The sequence below is a fragment of the Malaclemys terrapin genome, chromosome 12 (assembly GCF_027887155.1).
Source record: "Malaclemys terrapin pileata isolate rMalTer1 chromosome 12, rMalTer1.hap1, whole genome shotgun sequence".
NCBI classification, from domain to species: Eukaryota; Metazoa; Chordata; order Testudines; family Emydidae; genus Malaclemys; species Malaclemys terrapin.
In genome coordinates this window covers 37645385-37660737 of record NC_071516.1, presented here as the reverse complement: position 1 = coordinate 37660737, position 15353 = coordinate 37645385, and the positions used below count along the sequence as shown (strand labels likewise).

General features: G+C 51.8%; 1 protein-coding gene and 1 long non-coding RNA gene across 2 annotated transcripts in view; both read left to right on the top strand.

The window, feature by feature from the left end:
• The window catches only part of LOC128845976 (cathepsin G-like), a 171759-nt gene that overhangs the window by 91378 nt on the left and 65028 nt on the right, over positions 1–15353 (top strand). The window lies entirely within an intron of this gene.
• LOC128846329 (uncharacterized) lies at positions 9390–14412 on the top strand. Its single transcript, XR_008446766.1, has 5 exons — positions 9390–9631; positions 9756–9847; positions 10235–10298; positions 13882–13933; positions 14324–14412. It is a non-coding gene; the product is annotated as an uncharacterized LOC128846329 (long non-coding RNA).

The following is a 15353-nucleotide window of genomic DNA, read 5'->3' as shown; positions in this document are numbered from 1 at the left end:
AAGCCTGGGAGGGCTGAGAAGCAAGCGGCGGCTTCGCGCTCAGGCCCAGGGAGGCGGAGCGGAGGTGAGCTGGGGCGGGGAGCGGTTCCCCTGCGCGCCCCTCCCCCCGGGTTACCTGCTGTGGTGCAGACGGCTCCCCCCACCCCAGCTCACCTCCACTCCGTCTCCGCCTCCCTGGGCTTGAGCACGAAGCCGCTGCTTGCTTCTCTGCCCTCCCAGGCTTCCCGTGCGAACAGCTGATTCGCGGGAAGCCGGGGGGGGAAGGGGGAGAAGCTGGGAGGAGTGTTCAGAGGCGGAGGCGGAGCGGAGGTGAGCTGGGGCCGGGGAGCGGGGCGGAGAGCTGGAGCACCCATGGGGTCGGCTCCTAAGGCGCCACTTTTGGATAATGTGCTCAGGGGGAGCAGTCGCTCCCTCTGCTCCCCCCTAGCTACAGTCCTGGTCACTTCAACTTACCGGTTGTTAAATTTAGAAGCCCTTTTAGAACCGGTTCCGCGCAGGACAACTGGTTCTAAAAGGGCTTCTAAATTTAACAACCGGTTCCCGCGAACCGGCTCCCGCTCACCACTGGAGACTCCCCTTGCCGCTCTCACCCTAGGAGCCAGAGACCTCCCAGCAGGGCTGGTGAGTGCAGCCGGGGAAGGGGGAAGGGTGTGGTGGAGTGAGTGTCTGGGAGGTGTGCGGGGGGTGCTGGGCTGTGAGGGTGTGGAGGGCGCTGGGCAGTGGGGGAGGTTTGTGTGTTTTGGGGTGCTAGGCAGTGGGGGCCTGTTGGGGGGTGCTGGGCAGTGAGGGAGATCTGTGTGTGTCAAGGCACTGGGGGTCTGTGTGGGGCATTGTTTAGTTGTGGTGGTGGGGCTGTGGGGAAGGGCCCTGGGAGGGAGGGAGGAGAAATCTGTGTGTATTGGGAAACTAGCGAGTGGGGTGCTGATGTGTATTAAGATGTGCTGATGTGATGTGGGATGCTGATGTGTATTAAGTGTTACCAGCTGGATTGAGGACTGATAGATTTGGACAGAGTTTGTATTGAATGGGCAAATGAAAAAGATCGCAGGGAAAAATAGTCAGGTTAGTTTAGCAGTCTTTGACATTTCAACCAATAAAGAAATTAAAATGCATTTGTAATTACATATCTTATTCTTGGCTGATAATCATTTATTGATATTTTTTAGGAAAATTTTCCATTTAAAACACAAACTTTTGTTTTTCTTTTTTTACTTATGATGTCTCTATCTGAAAACCCATATAAATTGACACAAATTGCAAATTAAAACTTTTTAAATGTATAAGCGTTTTACTCACTTGGACGCATTTGCCTCATGGCACACAAATTTGAACTCTGCTTCAAAAATTAACAGGCTTCCACACACCATCAGTGCCTTGCTAGTGTGCCATGCGCCGTGAGATATCTCTTCTCTTTGTGTGTGACTGTGAGTGTTTCCCTTGTGTGTGAATTTATTCAACAAAATCTTGAGCTTCATAATGGATACCATGAGTGAAAAGAAAAAGAGAAAAATAGAATCAGAGCACAGAGTTTTCAACACTGAATGGACGAATAAATACTTATGTACTATTTCCAAAGACAAAATACTGTGCCTCGTGTGTCGCGAAACGTTAGCCGTTCCGAAAGAATACAACCTTCGGTGGCACTTTGAAACTAAGCATCCCAATCTCGCCAAATTGAGCCCAAATGAAAAAATAATTAAAGCAGCCAGTTTAGCGAAAAACCTTAGTAGAGAACAGCAAGTTTTCAAGGCACTGATGGTGTGTGGAAGCCTGTAGGTCCAGGGGTCACTATATTACTGCACACAGCAGTCAATCAATGCAGTTGTAGATAAATCTCTGCATTATGCATTTTGGTATAACTTTTATATGACTTTGTATTGAACCTTGGTACTATGTTATAGCGGGCTCCTAAGATAGTATAATTAAAGTAAAAGAAAAATTTCTTCTGTGCAAATTTTTGAAGCAGAGTTCAAATTTGTGTGCCATGAGGCAAATGCGCCCAAGTGAGTAAAACGCTTATACATTTAAAAAGTTTTAATTTGCAATTTGTGTCAATTTATATGGGTTTTCAGATAGAGACATCATAAGTAAAAAAAGAAAAACAAAAGTTTGTGTTTTAAATGGAAAATTTTCCTAAAAAATATCAATAAATGATTATCAGCCAAGAATAAGATATGTAATTACAAATGCATTTTAATTTCTTTATTGGTCGAAATGTCAAAGACTGCTAAACTAACCTGACTGTTTTTCCCTGCGATCTTTTTCATTTGCCCATTCAATATAAACTCTGTCCAAATCTATCAGTCCTCAATCCAGCTGGTAACTCTTAATACACATCAGCATCCCACATAGAACCCCCCACTTGCTAGTTTCCCAATACACACAGATTTCTCCTCCCTCCCTCCCAGTGCCCTTCCCCACAGCCCCACCACCACAACTAAACAATGCCCCACACAGACCGCCAGTGCCCTGACACACACAGATCCTTGAGTGGGAGTTCCATTGGAGGAGAAGGTACCTGTATTTGCGTCTGTCTTTGTATTGCTTGTATGTGTAGAGGCCTGTAGGGGCAGCGTGCTGGGCGGGCAGCTGAGACCTGATTAGGGGGCGGAGCTTGGCTGAGGAGAGGGCCTATAAAAGTGGCCACCCAGCCAGGCAGCGGCAACAGCTGCGAGCAGCGGCACAGGAGGTAGCGAACAGGGCTGCTAACAGGGGAGTTTGAGTGGGAGTTCCATTGGAGGAGGTGGAAGGGGAGGCAGGAGGGGGTAGTGCCCTTTGTGCTGTATTTCCCCAGGTGCAGAGGGCACAGCTGAGCAGGCGGGCCCAGGCAACAGCAGCCATGAGCCAAGCCGCAGGTGACACAATGCAGATGATTGCATGCGTCAGCTGCGGTATGTACATGGTCCTAGCAGCGGTACCTGAACAGAGGTATGTGTGCATGAAATGCCGCCTAATAGAACTGCTGGAAGAAAAGATCCAAGGCTTGGAGATGCAGATAGATACCCTGATAGAGTTTAGAAAGGGGATCGAGCACCTGATGGAGCAAAGGCAAGTGGGGGCTGAAGGGGAATGCTCAGGGGTACAGGTGGTAGCAGGGGCTAAGACCTGTGAGGGGGGAATGCTGGGGGGAGAACAAGGGCAGTGGAAGCATGTGACTGTGAGAAGCAGGCAAAGGAAAAGGAGGGCCAGTGAAGGAGAAATAGAGCTCAGGAACAGGTTTGGGTGTTTGGAGAACGAGGAAGGGGTGCAGCAGGTGGTAACTGAAGGGGGCAGGGTGAGGAAAAAGAAACGAGCAGCTAGTCCCATAGAAAGAGGGGAGGAGTTGATGGAGACAGCACCAATTCTGGGCCCTGGGAGGATACAGGATGACGTAAGGGGGACTATAAGGGAAAATAGGAATGGACAGGGGTTGCAACTAGAGGGAACAGGGGATAGATTAGTAGATCGCACTGCAAAGGCAGGTGTACGTGATTGGGGACTCCTTACTGAGGAGGTTGGACAGGCCTGTAACCAGGGCGGACCCAGAGAACAGAAGGGTGTGCAGTCTCCTGGGCGCTAAGATACGGGATGTGGACTTGCGGCTGAAAAGGATCCTAAAAGGAGCAGGAAAGAACCCCTTGATCATCCTTCACGTAGGAACAAATGACACGGCTAGGTTCTCGCTAGAGAGAATCAAGGGAGATTATGCCAGGCTGGGGAAGACGCTTAAGGAATTCGAGGCTCAGATCATCTTCAGTGGGATTCTGCCTGTTCCTAGAGAAGGGCAGTAAAGGGGTGAAAGGATTGTGATGATAAATAGTTGGCTAAGGGAGTGGTGCTATAAAGAGGGCTTTGGGATGTATGGTCACTGGGAGGCTTTCGGGGACAGAAAACTGTTCTCACGGGACGGACTTCACCTGAGTAGGGAAGGAAATAGACTTCTGGGAGGGAGGCTGGCTCATCTCATCAAAAGAGCTTTAAACTAGGAATTTGGGGGAGACGGTTGGGAGATGTCCAGTTAATCTCCACACCAGATTATAACATTGAGAGGGAGGACAATGAGATAAGAACAGATACAGCCAGGGGGAAGAGATTGGACATAAGGAGGAGGGGGGGGTGGATACCAGACTAATGGGTCATACTAGCAGTACGGTGTCCATATCAAATGGGAGAATGAATATGAGAGAGGCCAAAAGGCATAAATTAAGATGTTTATACACCAATGCGAGAAGCCTAGGTAACAAAATGGAGGAATTGGAGCTCCTGGTCCGAGAAATTAAACCGGATATCGTAGGAATAACTGAAACGTGGTGGAACAGTAGTCATGACTGGAGTACAGGTATGGAAGGGTATGTGCTGTTTAGGAAAGACCGGATCAAAGGTAAAGGTGGGGGAGTAGCATTGTATGTCAATAATGAGGTAAACTGTAAAGAAATAATAAGCGGTGGAATGGATAAGACGGAGTCTGTCTGGGCATTACTCACATTGGGTAAAAGAACTACTAGAGCCTCCTCTGGGATAGTGCTTGGGGTGTGCTATAGACCGCCGGGATCTAGCCTGGATATGGACAGAGAACTCATTAACGTTTTTAGGGAAGTAAATACTAATAGGAACTGTGTAATCATGGGAGACTTTAACTTCCCAGATATAGATTGGGGAACAAATGCTAGTAACAATAATAGGGCTCAGATTTTCCTAGACGTAATAGTTGATGAATTCCTTCATCAAGCAGTTGCTGAACTGACGAGGGGGGATGCCATTTTAGATTTGGTGCTGGTGAGTAGTGAGGACCTCGTTGAGGAAATGGTTGTAGGGGACAACCTTGGCTCAAGTGATCTTGAGCTAATTCCATTTAAACTAAATGGAAAGATTAACAGAATTAAATCAGAGACTAAGGTTTACGATTTCCAAAGGGCTAATTTTAATAAATTAAGGAGACTGGTTAGCGAAGTGGATTGGACTAACATATTTAGGGATCTAAAGGCGGAAGGCGCCTGGGATTATTTCAAGTTGAAGTTGCAGGAGCTGTCAGAGGCGTGTATCCCAAGAAAGGGAAAACGGTTCGTAGGCAGGAGATTTAGACTGAGCTGGATGAGCAAGCATCTCAGAGGGGTCATTAAGAAAAAACAGGAAGCGTACAGGGAGTGGAAGAGGGGGGGATCAGCAAAGAAACCTACCTTATTGAGGTCAGAGCATGTAGAGATGGAGTGAGAAAAGCCAAAAGCAGAGTAGAGTTGGACCTTGTGAGGGGAATTAAAACCAATAGTAAGAGATTTTATAGCCATATAAATAGGAAGAAAACAAAGAAAGAAGAAGTGGGACCGCTTAAGACTGTAGATGGAGTGGAGATTAAGGATAAACTAGGCATGGCACAATATCTAAATGAATATTTTGCATCGGTATTTAATGAGGCTAATAAAAGGCTGAGGAATAGTAGAAGCGAGACAGATGGGAATAAAGGAGTGGGGATTGACATTACCGTATCCGAGGTAGAAGCCAAACTTGAACAGCTTAACGGGACTAAATCGGGCGGACCGGATGATCTTCATCCGAGAATATTAAAAGAACTGGCGCGGGAAATTGCAAGCCCGTTAGCGATAATTTTTAATGAATCCATAAACTCGGGGGTGGTACCGTTTGACTGGAGAATAGCTAATCTGGTTCCTATTTTCAAGAAGGGAAAAAAAGTGACCCAGGTAACTACAGGCCTGTTAGTCTAACATCTGTAATATGCAAAGTCTTGGAAAAAATTTTGAAGGAGAAAGTAGTTAAGGACCTTGAGGTCAATGCCAATTGGGACAAATTACAACACGGTTTTACGAAAGGTAGATTGTGCCAAACCAACCTGATCTCCTTCTTTGAGAAAGTAACAGATTTTTTAGATAAAGGAAATGCGGTGGATCTAATATACCTCGATTTCAGTAAAGCGTTTGATACGGTATCGCATGAGGAATTATTGGTTAAATTGGAAAAGATGGGGATCGATATGAAAATCCATAGGTGGATAAGGAACTGGTTAAAGGGGAGACTGCAGCGGGTCGTACTAAAAGGTGAACTGTCAGGTTGGAGGGAGATTACCAGTGGAGTTCCTCAAGGTTCGGTTTTGGGTCCGATTTTATTTAATCTATTCATTACTGACCTCGGAACCAAATGTAGGAGTGGGCTGATAAAGTTTGCGGATGACACAAAGTTGGGAGGTATTGCCAATTCGGAGAAGGATCGGGATATCCTGCAGGGAGATTTGGATGACCTTGTAAACTGGAGTAATAGTAATAAGATGAAATTTAATAGTCAGAAGTGTAAGGTTATGCATTTAGGGATAACTAACAAGAATTATAGTTATAAGCTGGGGACGCATCAGTTGGATGTAACAGAAGAGGAGAAGGACCTCAGAGTCCTGGTTGATCGCAGGATGACTATGAGTCGGCAATGTGACGTGGCCATGAAAAAAGCTAATGCGGTCTTGGGATGCATTAGGCGAGGTATTTCTAGTAGGGATAAGGAGGTGCTGGTTCCGTTATACAAGGCACTGGTGAGACCTCATTTGGAGTACTGTGTGCAGTTCTGGTCTCCCATGTTTAAAAAGGATGAAATCAAACTGGAACGGGTACAGAGAAGGACCACTAGGATGATCCGAGGAATGGAAAATCTGCCGTATGAAAGGAGACTCGAGGAGCTCGGTTTGTTTACCTTAACCAAAAGAAGGCTGAGGGGGGATATGATTGCTCTCTTTAAATATATCAGAGGGATAAATACCAGGGAGGGAGAGGAATTATTTCAGCTCAGTACTAAAGTGGACACTAGAACGAACGGATATAAACTGGCCGTCGGGAAGTTTAGGCTTGAAATTAGACGAAGGTTTCTAACCATCAGAGGGGTGAAGTTTTGGAACAGCCTTCCAAGGGAAACAGAGGGGGCGAAAGACCTCTCTGGCTTTAAGATTAAGTTTGATAAGTTGATGGAGGGGATGGTTTGATGGGATACAGTGATTTTAGTCAATAGGTCAATAACAATGGTCAATGATGGGATATTAAAAGTTACTACAGAGAACTTTTCCAGGCGGTCTGGCTAGAGAATCTTGCCCGCATGCTCGGGGTTCAGCTGATCGCCATATTTGGGGTAGGGAAGGAATTTTCCTCCAGGGTAGATTGGCAGAGGCCCTTGAGGTTTTTCGCCTTCCTCCGCAGCATGGGGCAGGGGTCGCTTGCTGGAGGATTCTCAGCAACTTGAAGTCTTTAAATAATGATTTGGGGAGTTCAACAGCTAAGTCAAGGGAGAGAATTCTTCCAGGAGTGGGTGGGTCAGGTTTTGTGGCCCGCATCATGCGGGAGGTCAGACTAGATGATCATAATGGTCACTTCTGACCTCATAGTCTATGAGTCTGAGATCTCTCTCACTGCCCAGCACCCCCCAACAGGCCCCCACTGCCTAGCACCCCAAAACACACAAACCTCCCCCACTGCCCAGCGCCCTCCACACCCTCACAGCCCAGCACCCCCCGCACACCTCCCAGACACTCACTCCACCACACCCTTCCCCCTTCCCTGGCCGCACTCACCATCCCTGCTGGGAGGTCTCTGGCTCCTAGGGTGAGAGCGGCAAGGGGAGTCTCCAGTGGTGAGCGGGAGCCGGTTCGTGGGAACCGGTTGTTAAATTTAGAAGCCCTTTTAGAACCAGTTGTCCTGCGCGGGACTGGTTCTAAAAGGGCTTCTAAATTTAGCAACCGGTAAGTTGAAGTGACCAGGACCGTAGCTGGGGGGGAGCAGAGGGAGCGGCTGCTCCCCCTGAGCACATTATCCAAAAGTGGCGCCTCAAGAGCCGACCCCATGGGTGCTCCAGCTCTCCGCCCTGCTCCCCGACCCCAGCTCACCTCCGCTCCGCCTCCGCCTCTGAACACTCCTCCCCGCTTCTCCCCCTCTCCCCCCGGCTTCCCGTGAATCAGCTGTTCGCGCGGGAAGCCTGGGAGGGCAGAGAAGCAAGCAGCGGCTTCGTGCTCAAGCCCAGGGAGGCGGAGACGGAGCGGAGGTGAGCTGGGGTGGGGGGAGCCGTCCGCGCTACAGCAGGTAACCCAGGGGGAGGGGTGCGCAGGGGTACCGCTCCCTGCCCCAGCTCACCTCCGCTCCGCCTCCCTGGGCCTGAGCGCGAAGCCGCCGCTTGCTTCTCAGCCCTCCCAGGCTTCCTGCGCGAACAGCTGATTGGCGGGAAGCGGGGGGGCTGCAAGCTCAGACTGACCTGGTGCTCCAGGCACTGCGCGGTGGCAGCGTGGCCCGGCTCCAGCCGAGCAGCGCGGCTGTAGCGCCGCCAGCCACCTCCAGGCAGCGCGGTAAGGGAGCAGGGACAGGGTGCTGGATAGAGGGCAGGGGAGTTCAGGGGGTTGGTGGGGGGCTGGATAGGGGTCGGGGCAGTCAGATGGCAGGGAACAGGGGGATTGAATGGGGGCAAGGGTCCCGGGGGGCAGTCAGGAAAGAGCAGGGGTTGGATGGGGTGGTGGGAGGCAGTCAGGGGCAGGGGTTCCAAGGGTGGTCAGGGGACGGGGAGAAGGGGTGGTTGGATGGGGAATCAGGAGAGGAGTTGGATGGGGTGGTGGAGGGCAGTCAGAGGACAGGGAAGGGGGTGGATGGGGCAGGGTCCTGGGGGGGGCATCAAGGAACGCAGGGGGTTGGACGGGGCACGAGTCCCGGGACGGGAGGGTGGGCCAAAAATCGCTCAGGACGGGGGCGGTGGCTGAGCCCTGTGTCCCGCTGGGGGGGGTGGCGAGGGCTCCATGCCCGTATCCCGCTTGGGGCAGTGGGGAGGGGCAGCGGCACGCGCGGGCTCCGTGTCCCACTTGGGACCGGGTTGGGGGGGTCGTGGAGGCGCGGCGGCGCGCGAGGGCTACATCCCCATGTCCTGCCTTGCTGGCTTCTGTCGGCGGGCAGGCACGCCACCAGGAGCTGCCCCAGGAGCGTGGCCACGCCAGCCTCAGGACTTTGTGTGTGTGGGGTTTAGAATCCCCCCGCGGGCCGCACAGTGAGCCCCCACGGGCCGCATGTTGTGCAGGCCTCGTCGTGTGGCATACTCTCCACATGTCTGAAAAACATAAGATGCCATCTGCGGACAATGGCCCCAGTAGTCTGTAGACCGGAGCGACCATAAACATCTGCTTTACAAATGAAGTCGTTCCACTCTATGCCCAATATACAACGTTGGCATTTTATGTGGAAAGCCTCCAGCTTTGCCCACTCTGAGTGGCGCAGTCCCAATGTTTCGCAGCCGCACAGCAGTACAGAGAGGATACAGCTCGATTAGATCCTGAACTTGGTTGTCGTGCCGAGATGATGTTGATTCCGTCTTCATTGTAAACGACCCATGACAGAGGCTGCAATGCCACACTCAGGCACCTAAATAAATGGCCTGACGTTTCTCAAATGCTGAATACCAAGAACTCCTCACTCGAATCTGCCGAAGCCGTGGCTGTTCAGCTCCTCTGATAATCAATCCACTCGTTTAGATGCCTGAATATGAATGTTAGTGCCAGACTTTGGACAGTGACATAGGAAGATATTGGCCTGAGCCTATGCATGGACTCTCATCCTACAATCCAGCCACTCAACAGATACATCCCAGCTTCTGACTGTGAGCCATTCAGCTACAATGGGGAGGCCTAGATGCTGTAAGTGAATTAACATGTAATGATAGATAGATAGATAGTATAAGCTATTCTTTCTACCATCTGCCATACGGATTTGCTCTGTAGAGCTTGCTGTCCCTGTTACTCATGGGTATTTATGTTCCAGAGGCCCACATGAGAGAGGGAAGGATTTCAGGCCCAAGGCCCAAGTGGAGCAGGAAGAAGCACACGCTCACCTCAGTTGCCTTCTTTGCTGAGGTAAGTTTTGTTGACTTGTTGAACTGAGATTGCAGAGCGTTGCTCAGTCCCATATTCTCACAACTGGCAGTGCCCCATATGTATGTCTGGGGCACCTTGCATCCTCATTTCTTGACCTGTAAGTGGGGTGGCCTGGGGTTTATGTAAAAGGCAGGGATTGTGTTGAAACCATAATCATCCAGATACTTCTGAGGCAATCCCCCTGGAACAGTGGAAATAGCGTAGCATTCGGCCATCAGTCCCTCGGTAATTTCCCAGATTGTGACTGCGTTTGATTTCCCGTGAGACGTCTTGAAAACTGCTCTCTTAGTTGAGAGGCTGAACCTCTGAAAGTTCGCCCTGGAGAATGTAAGCATTGACAGGAGAGCCGTTGTGTTGATTCCCTAGGGCGCACTGTCCAGCACACCGGCAGACAGACCCAGATCAGAAGGCCTGGACTTGTTACGCGAACGTAAGTAATATCCTTAGGTTAGTGTAGTGAGGAAGCAGAGGTCCCAGGGTGTGGGTCAAGGAGATGGCAATGGGGACGCAGAGGCCCTGTCATGGCACCAATGGGGTCTAATTTGTACTGTATGCTTTGGTCATCCACTGTTTGATGATCCTCTTCTGTAATGGGCGCCATCGGCCTGTTGTAATGGCTCCAACACCACCCTCCTCCCAGCCTCAGGAGAGGGAGGTGTTTCCAAGGGAGAGGGGGCATGGCTGCGGCATCCCCGAGGCTTCTCTGCTTTATGCTGGGGGCTGGCCCAGTGGCCAGATGGCCTCCAAGTTGGTGGGGGTGGCGCACAAAAGCAGCTTTCAGGCACATTCCCACGCAGCTGCCAGGATCTGCACTGAGCCTAGGATCTGCAGAACCATATCACAAGCTGGGCCTCAAGGCTGGCAGGTTGGCAGATGCTGCACTGAGCAGCAGAGTTACTCTGTGTCCTGAGTCAGGAAGCTTTTCTGCTGCTTCACTGATCAGAGGAGCCTGGTAGTTAAATGAGGCAGGAAGATACATCTGGTTAATGCAAAGACACAGATGGAGCCCTGGAAGCCCATATTTCCTGGTGTTTAGTCAAAGAAGATCAGGCCTGGGCAATATGACTTGACAGTCCTCAGCAAGGACTCATCAGAGACACCCTCAGATGTAAAGAGGGAGGAGGTGGGGGATATTGGGTACAAACTCCCCAGATCCAGTTCCTTAGTCCGGGATCTGAGTGAGGGTGAGACCAGCCCGTCAGTCAAAGGAAATAGTGGACAGTGAGATGGTTATAGGCTAAGCCTAGAGACGCAGGAATGAGTCCAACCCCTCTTTGTTCAAGGTGGCCTGATCCGAACAAAGCTCACGGAAGTCAGTCTCTCTGTTGTCTTTAATGGGCTTTGGCCCAGGCCCATGGAGAAGGGAATGTGTTCTTTGAGCCCTACAAAGGACAGAGCAGAGACCATTTCCGTCATTAATAGTGTGATGATTGAGCTGGAATAAAGCTAATCCAGGGCTCCCCTTTCTCTGCTGTTGCTAAACTTCTTTTTTCCTTGTTGATCCCCCAACACACGCACTGCTGGGCACCGCCAAAGTCCACAAAGAGGAGAAAAGAGGGAGGAGCAGCATCCGCCTGCTAAAATTCATGGCTGAGGACGGACCAAGTAACCTTTGACCCTGGCTAGCTCATTATGCGTTCCACAGGGGACCCTTATTACATAACAGTACAGTGATTGGCCAGCCCCAGGCTGGCAGGATAAACCCAGAGCACAGCAACCTCTGTCCTCATGACTGAAATGGGCTAGTGCCACTAGACTGGGCCATGCCTCCTTCACCTCTATTACGCAGCAGTAAGGGTGTGAATCACAGCAAGGAGATCAAAGCTCTGTAGAGCTAGAGACAAGCTCTCTCCTCGCCACCTTTCATATGGCAATTCACACCCCTCCCCCACCCCCACCCTCCCACACACACACACATTTACAGAGGAGACTCTAGACAAAATACAGCAAAGGGCAAAATAACTGGTCCCTGGACTGTGGGAGGAGAGTTATGGGCACGGAGTGAGGGAGCTGATGGCAAGGGGTAGATTCCGGGCGAGTGTGGTCCCGGTGATCAGCGAGCCTACGGGAGTTATTCACATTCTCAGGAGGCTGGGACAATTGCTTAAAACTAAGACAGGAAAGCTGGAGGCAAGACCACGTTAACCATGAAAGCAGCCTGTCAGTTTGCCTGGCACGGGGACAGTCCAGCTCGCAGCGTAGTTCTCCTACAGTCGCTCTGGACTGACTCTGGCTCTTGTCCCCACTGAGTCTCCCACCCCAGCCACCATGCGCACATGAGCCCAGGGCGATTCTGAGGAGACCCCTATTTTCTGAACAACGGCTTCAGGAAGGACCTGGCTGGCTGGGAAAGCGCAGAGCACTACAGAGCCGGTTGGGCCCTTCATGTTTTTCAGCCTGTCGGCATATTGGATTCAGACTAATTCTCAGGCTGAACTCTATTTAGAACAGGTACCTTTCTTCCTTCCTGCGCTAAAGTCACTCCACTTTGGGGGAGAATAAGGACAAAGGCCTATTAGAGATCTGTAGAAAGCCGATCTGGGAGACAGATTCTTCCACAGCTGCTACTGTGAGATTCTGACAGCTTCCTCTGAACCACCGGGTGCTGGCTGCTGTCAGAGAAGGGGTCCTGGACTGGATGGAACTCAAGTTTTGATTCAGTCTGCTAATGCCTATAGCTAGTCCTTCACTAGTCAGTACCAGACGCCAAGAACCAGCTCCTCGGATGGTGCTAATTGGCTTAGCGCTATGGACGGCAATGGAGCTCTGCAAATTCCCACCAGCTGAGGGTCTCTAGCCCTGCAGCATCAGTGACTCCGGACACTGGAGGGTGTTGGCCGAGGCTTTGAAATGATCATGGCAGTGAGAGATGGGCTCAGACTGGAAACCCCAAACCCAGCACTGGTGGACTTGGGGACGCTGAGATCTGGATCCGGAGCCAGAGCTGAATGATGTGGCTTGGGGCAGTCGCTGATTACAATAACCCCTGGTGTGTAGCTGGGCTGTGTGCACTGCACACTGGGCTCCCAACTGCAGGATTTGACTAGTAGCCTTTAAAAAAAAACATGGTTTTGAGGTGCAGAAGGACAAGGAAAAATGTGACACCCTGTCCCAGACCGTGAGCTATTTCTGTGGTACAGGGGTCCCTTTACGAACACAGCAGACATCTCCATACAGCAGCTAACCAAAAAAAAAGCTTCCATGATCCTTAAATCCTGACCCTGTCCCTCTTCCATCCTGCACTGTCCTTTATTACACAAAGGCCTTGTCTACACGTACGTCAGCACGTAGGGTGCGTGTAGCTCCACGTGAAAGGCTGTGGTAGGGAGGGCAGCCAGGCTCAGCTTGGGGAGCTGCCGGTACCATTCCGCACTGCCTCCCCCGACCAGAGCCTTTCCCCACTGGAATCTCACTGCCGTGGGGAAAGGCTCTGGCAGCAGGGAAGGGGCAGGACTCTACCCTACTAAATATAGCAGCGTAGACACAGGAGGCCCTGCATGGGCATGTAGGGTGCATAGCCATAGGGTTCAAGCGTTCCTTTACTTGCCTTAGCCAGGCCTCACCATCTACACTGCTGTTACACCCGTGCTAGCAGGGTCGAAATACCCCAAGTGTAGACCTACCCAAAGCAACCACCTCTGTTCCTGGAGTCCTAATTGACTGCGCTTGAAGAGGCTTGGGGATTGCAAAGGAAGCCAGGGTCCAAGTTAACAGCCTAGCCCAGCAGCAGCCCCTCTGGTGGGAATTCGTCCTGGGCTCACTGCAAGGAAACAGTTCCCCCTTAGTTAGGACTTTGTATTGTTCTTCCAAAAAAGTAAGGCAGAAACTAGTCATGTAAGCCACTCACCACACCTCCCCTACGTTTTTCTTCTCTTAGGTCCCTTTGCAGCGGATCAGATTATGTCCGGTCTCTGTGCCCATTGATGCAGTCTGAGTAGCAGGAGCCCTTCAGCCCCACGGTGACATGGGCTGTTACGTGTTTGAATGATTAATCCTTCCTCTTCCTATTCCAGGCCAGAAGGGCTGAGGTGCTGTTTCCCGAGGAGCTGTTCCAGGACTAGCGAGGTAAGCACAGACACGGGCCGGGCACTACAGCTCTAGGTACACCCAGGAGCGCCGCCAGCGTTTTTGCTGCCCTAGGTGGCGGAAGGTCCCGCCCCCGAAATACCGACGACAACGGGGGCAGCCGAAGATCCGGCCGCCGCGGTCGCTGCCCCCCAAATGTTAGCGCCCAAGGCAACCGCCTAGGTTGCCTAATGGGTTGTGCCGGCCCTGGATACACCCCTGTAACCCTAGAGGGGCAGGAAACGTGGTCCTTTCAGGTGGAAACGATGGTCATTTTAATATGAGTGTAGGGTGTTTAGCTGCAAGCTGGATGGATAGAAACAGAGAGTTTGGAAGATCAATATGTAGCTGAAGATCATTGTTTTTACTGTGTTTTTCCCCCTCTCATAGGAGCCTTTCCAAGCGTCACAGAAGGACGGGCCAGAGTTAACGTGGTATCGAGTTGTTTGTTGCATAATAAAGCTGCTGCTGATTTCCAAGTGTGTGCGGCCAACTTTCCTCACTGTGCACTAGGCCGCGTGTAGCCATGTGACTGAGATGTCGGCCTTCTCTTTTCTGGGCAATGCACCTTTAATAGTAGAGGAATCCTGCTGGCTGCCAGCATCCTGGCTAGGGTTGCCAGGTGTCCGGTTTTCGACCGGAACACCCATTCGAAAAGGGACTCTGGCGGCTCCGGTCAGCACTGCTTACTGGGCTGTCAAAAGTCCGGTTGGCGTGGGGCTGGCAGGCTCCCTACCTGGCTCCGCGCGTCTCCCCACAAGCAGCGACATGTCCCTCGGCTCCTAGATGGAGGAACGGCCGCAGCCCCATGCACAGCCCCCACCCCGAGCGCTGGCTCCGCATCTCCCATTGCCTGGGAGCCGCGGCCAATGGGAGCTGCAGGGGTGGCACCTGAGGGTGGCGACAGCGTGCAGAGCTGCCTGACTGCGCCTCCGCCTAGGAGCCAAGGGACATGTCGCCCTTTCCCTGGAACCGGCTGAGGTAAACACCACCCGGAGCCCGCACTCCAAAACCCCTCCTGCAACCCAACCCCCTGACCAAGCTCTGAGCCCCGTCCTGCACCCAAGCTTGGGGATTGGTCCTCGTTTGAGCAGGGGGTTGGACTAGATACCTCCTGAGGTCTCTTCCAACCCTGATATTCTATGACTCTGTGATTCCCTCCCAGAGTCTGCACCCCCCCAACACCCCAAGACACTACCCCAGCCCTGAGCCTCCCCTGCACCCCAAGCCCCTCATCCCCAGCCCCACCCCAGAGCCCGCACCCCTAGCCGGAGCCCTCACCTCCCCCCCACATTCCAACTGTCTGCCCCAGCACTGAACCCCTTCCCCCACCCGTCATCCCCAGCCCCACCCCAGAGCCCACGCCCCCAGCTGGAGCCCTAACCTCCTCCCGCACCCCAACCCCCTGCCCCAGCCCTGA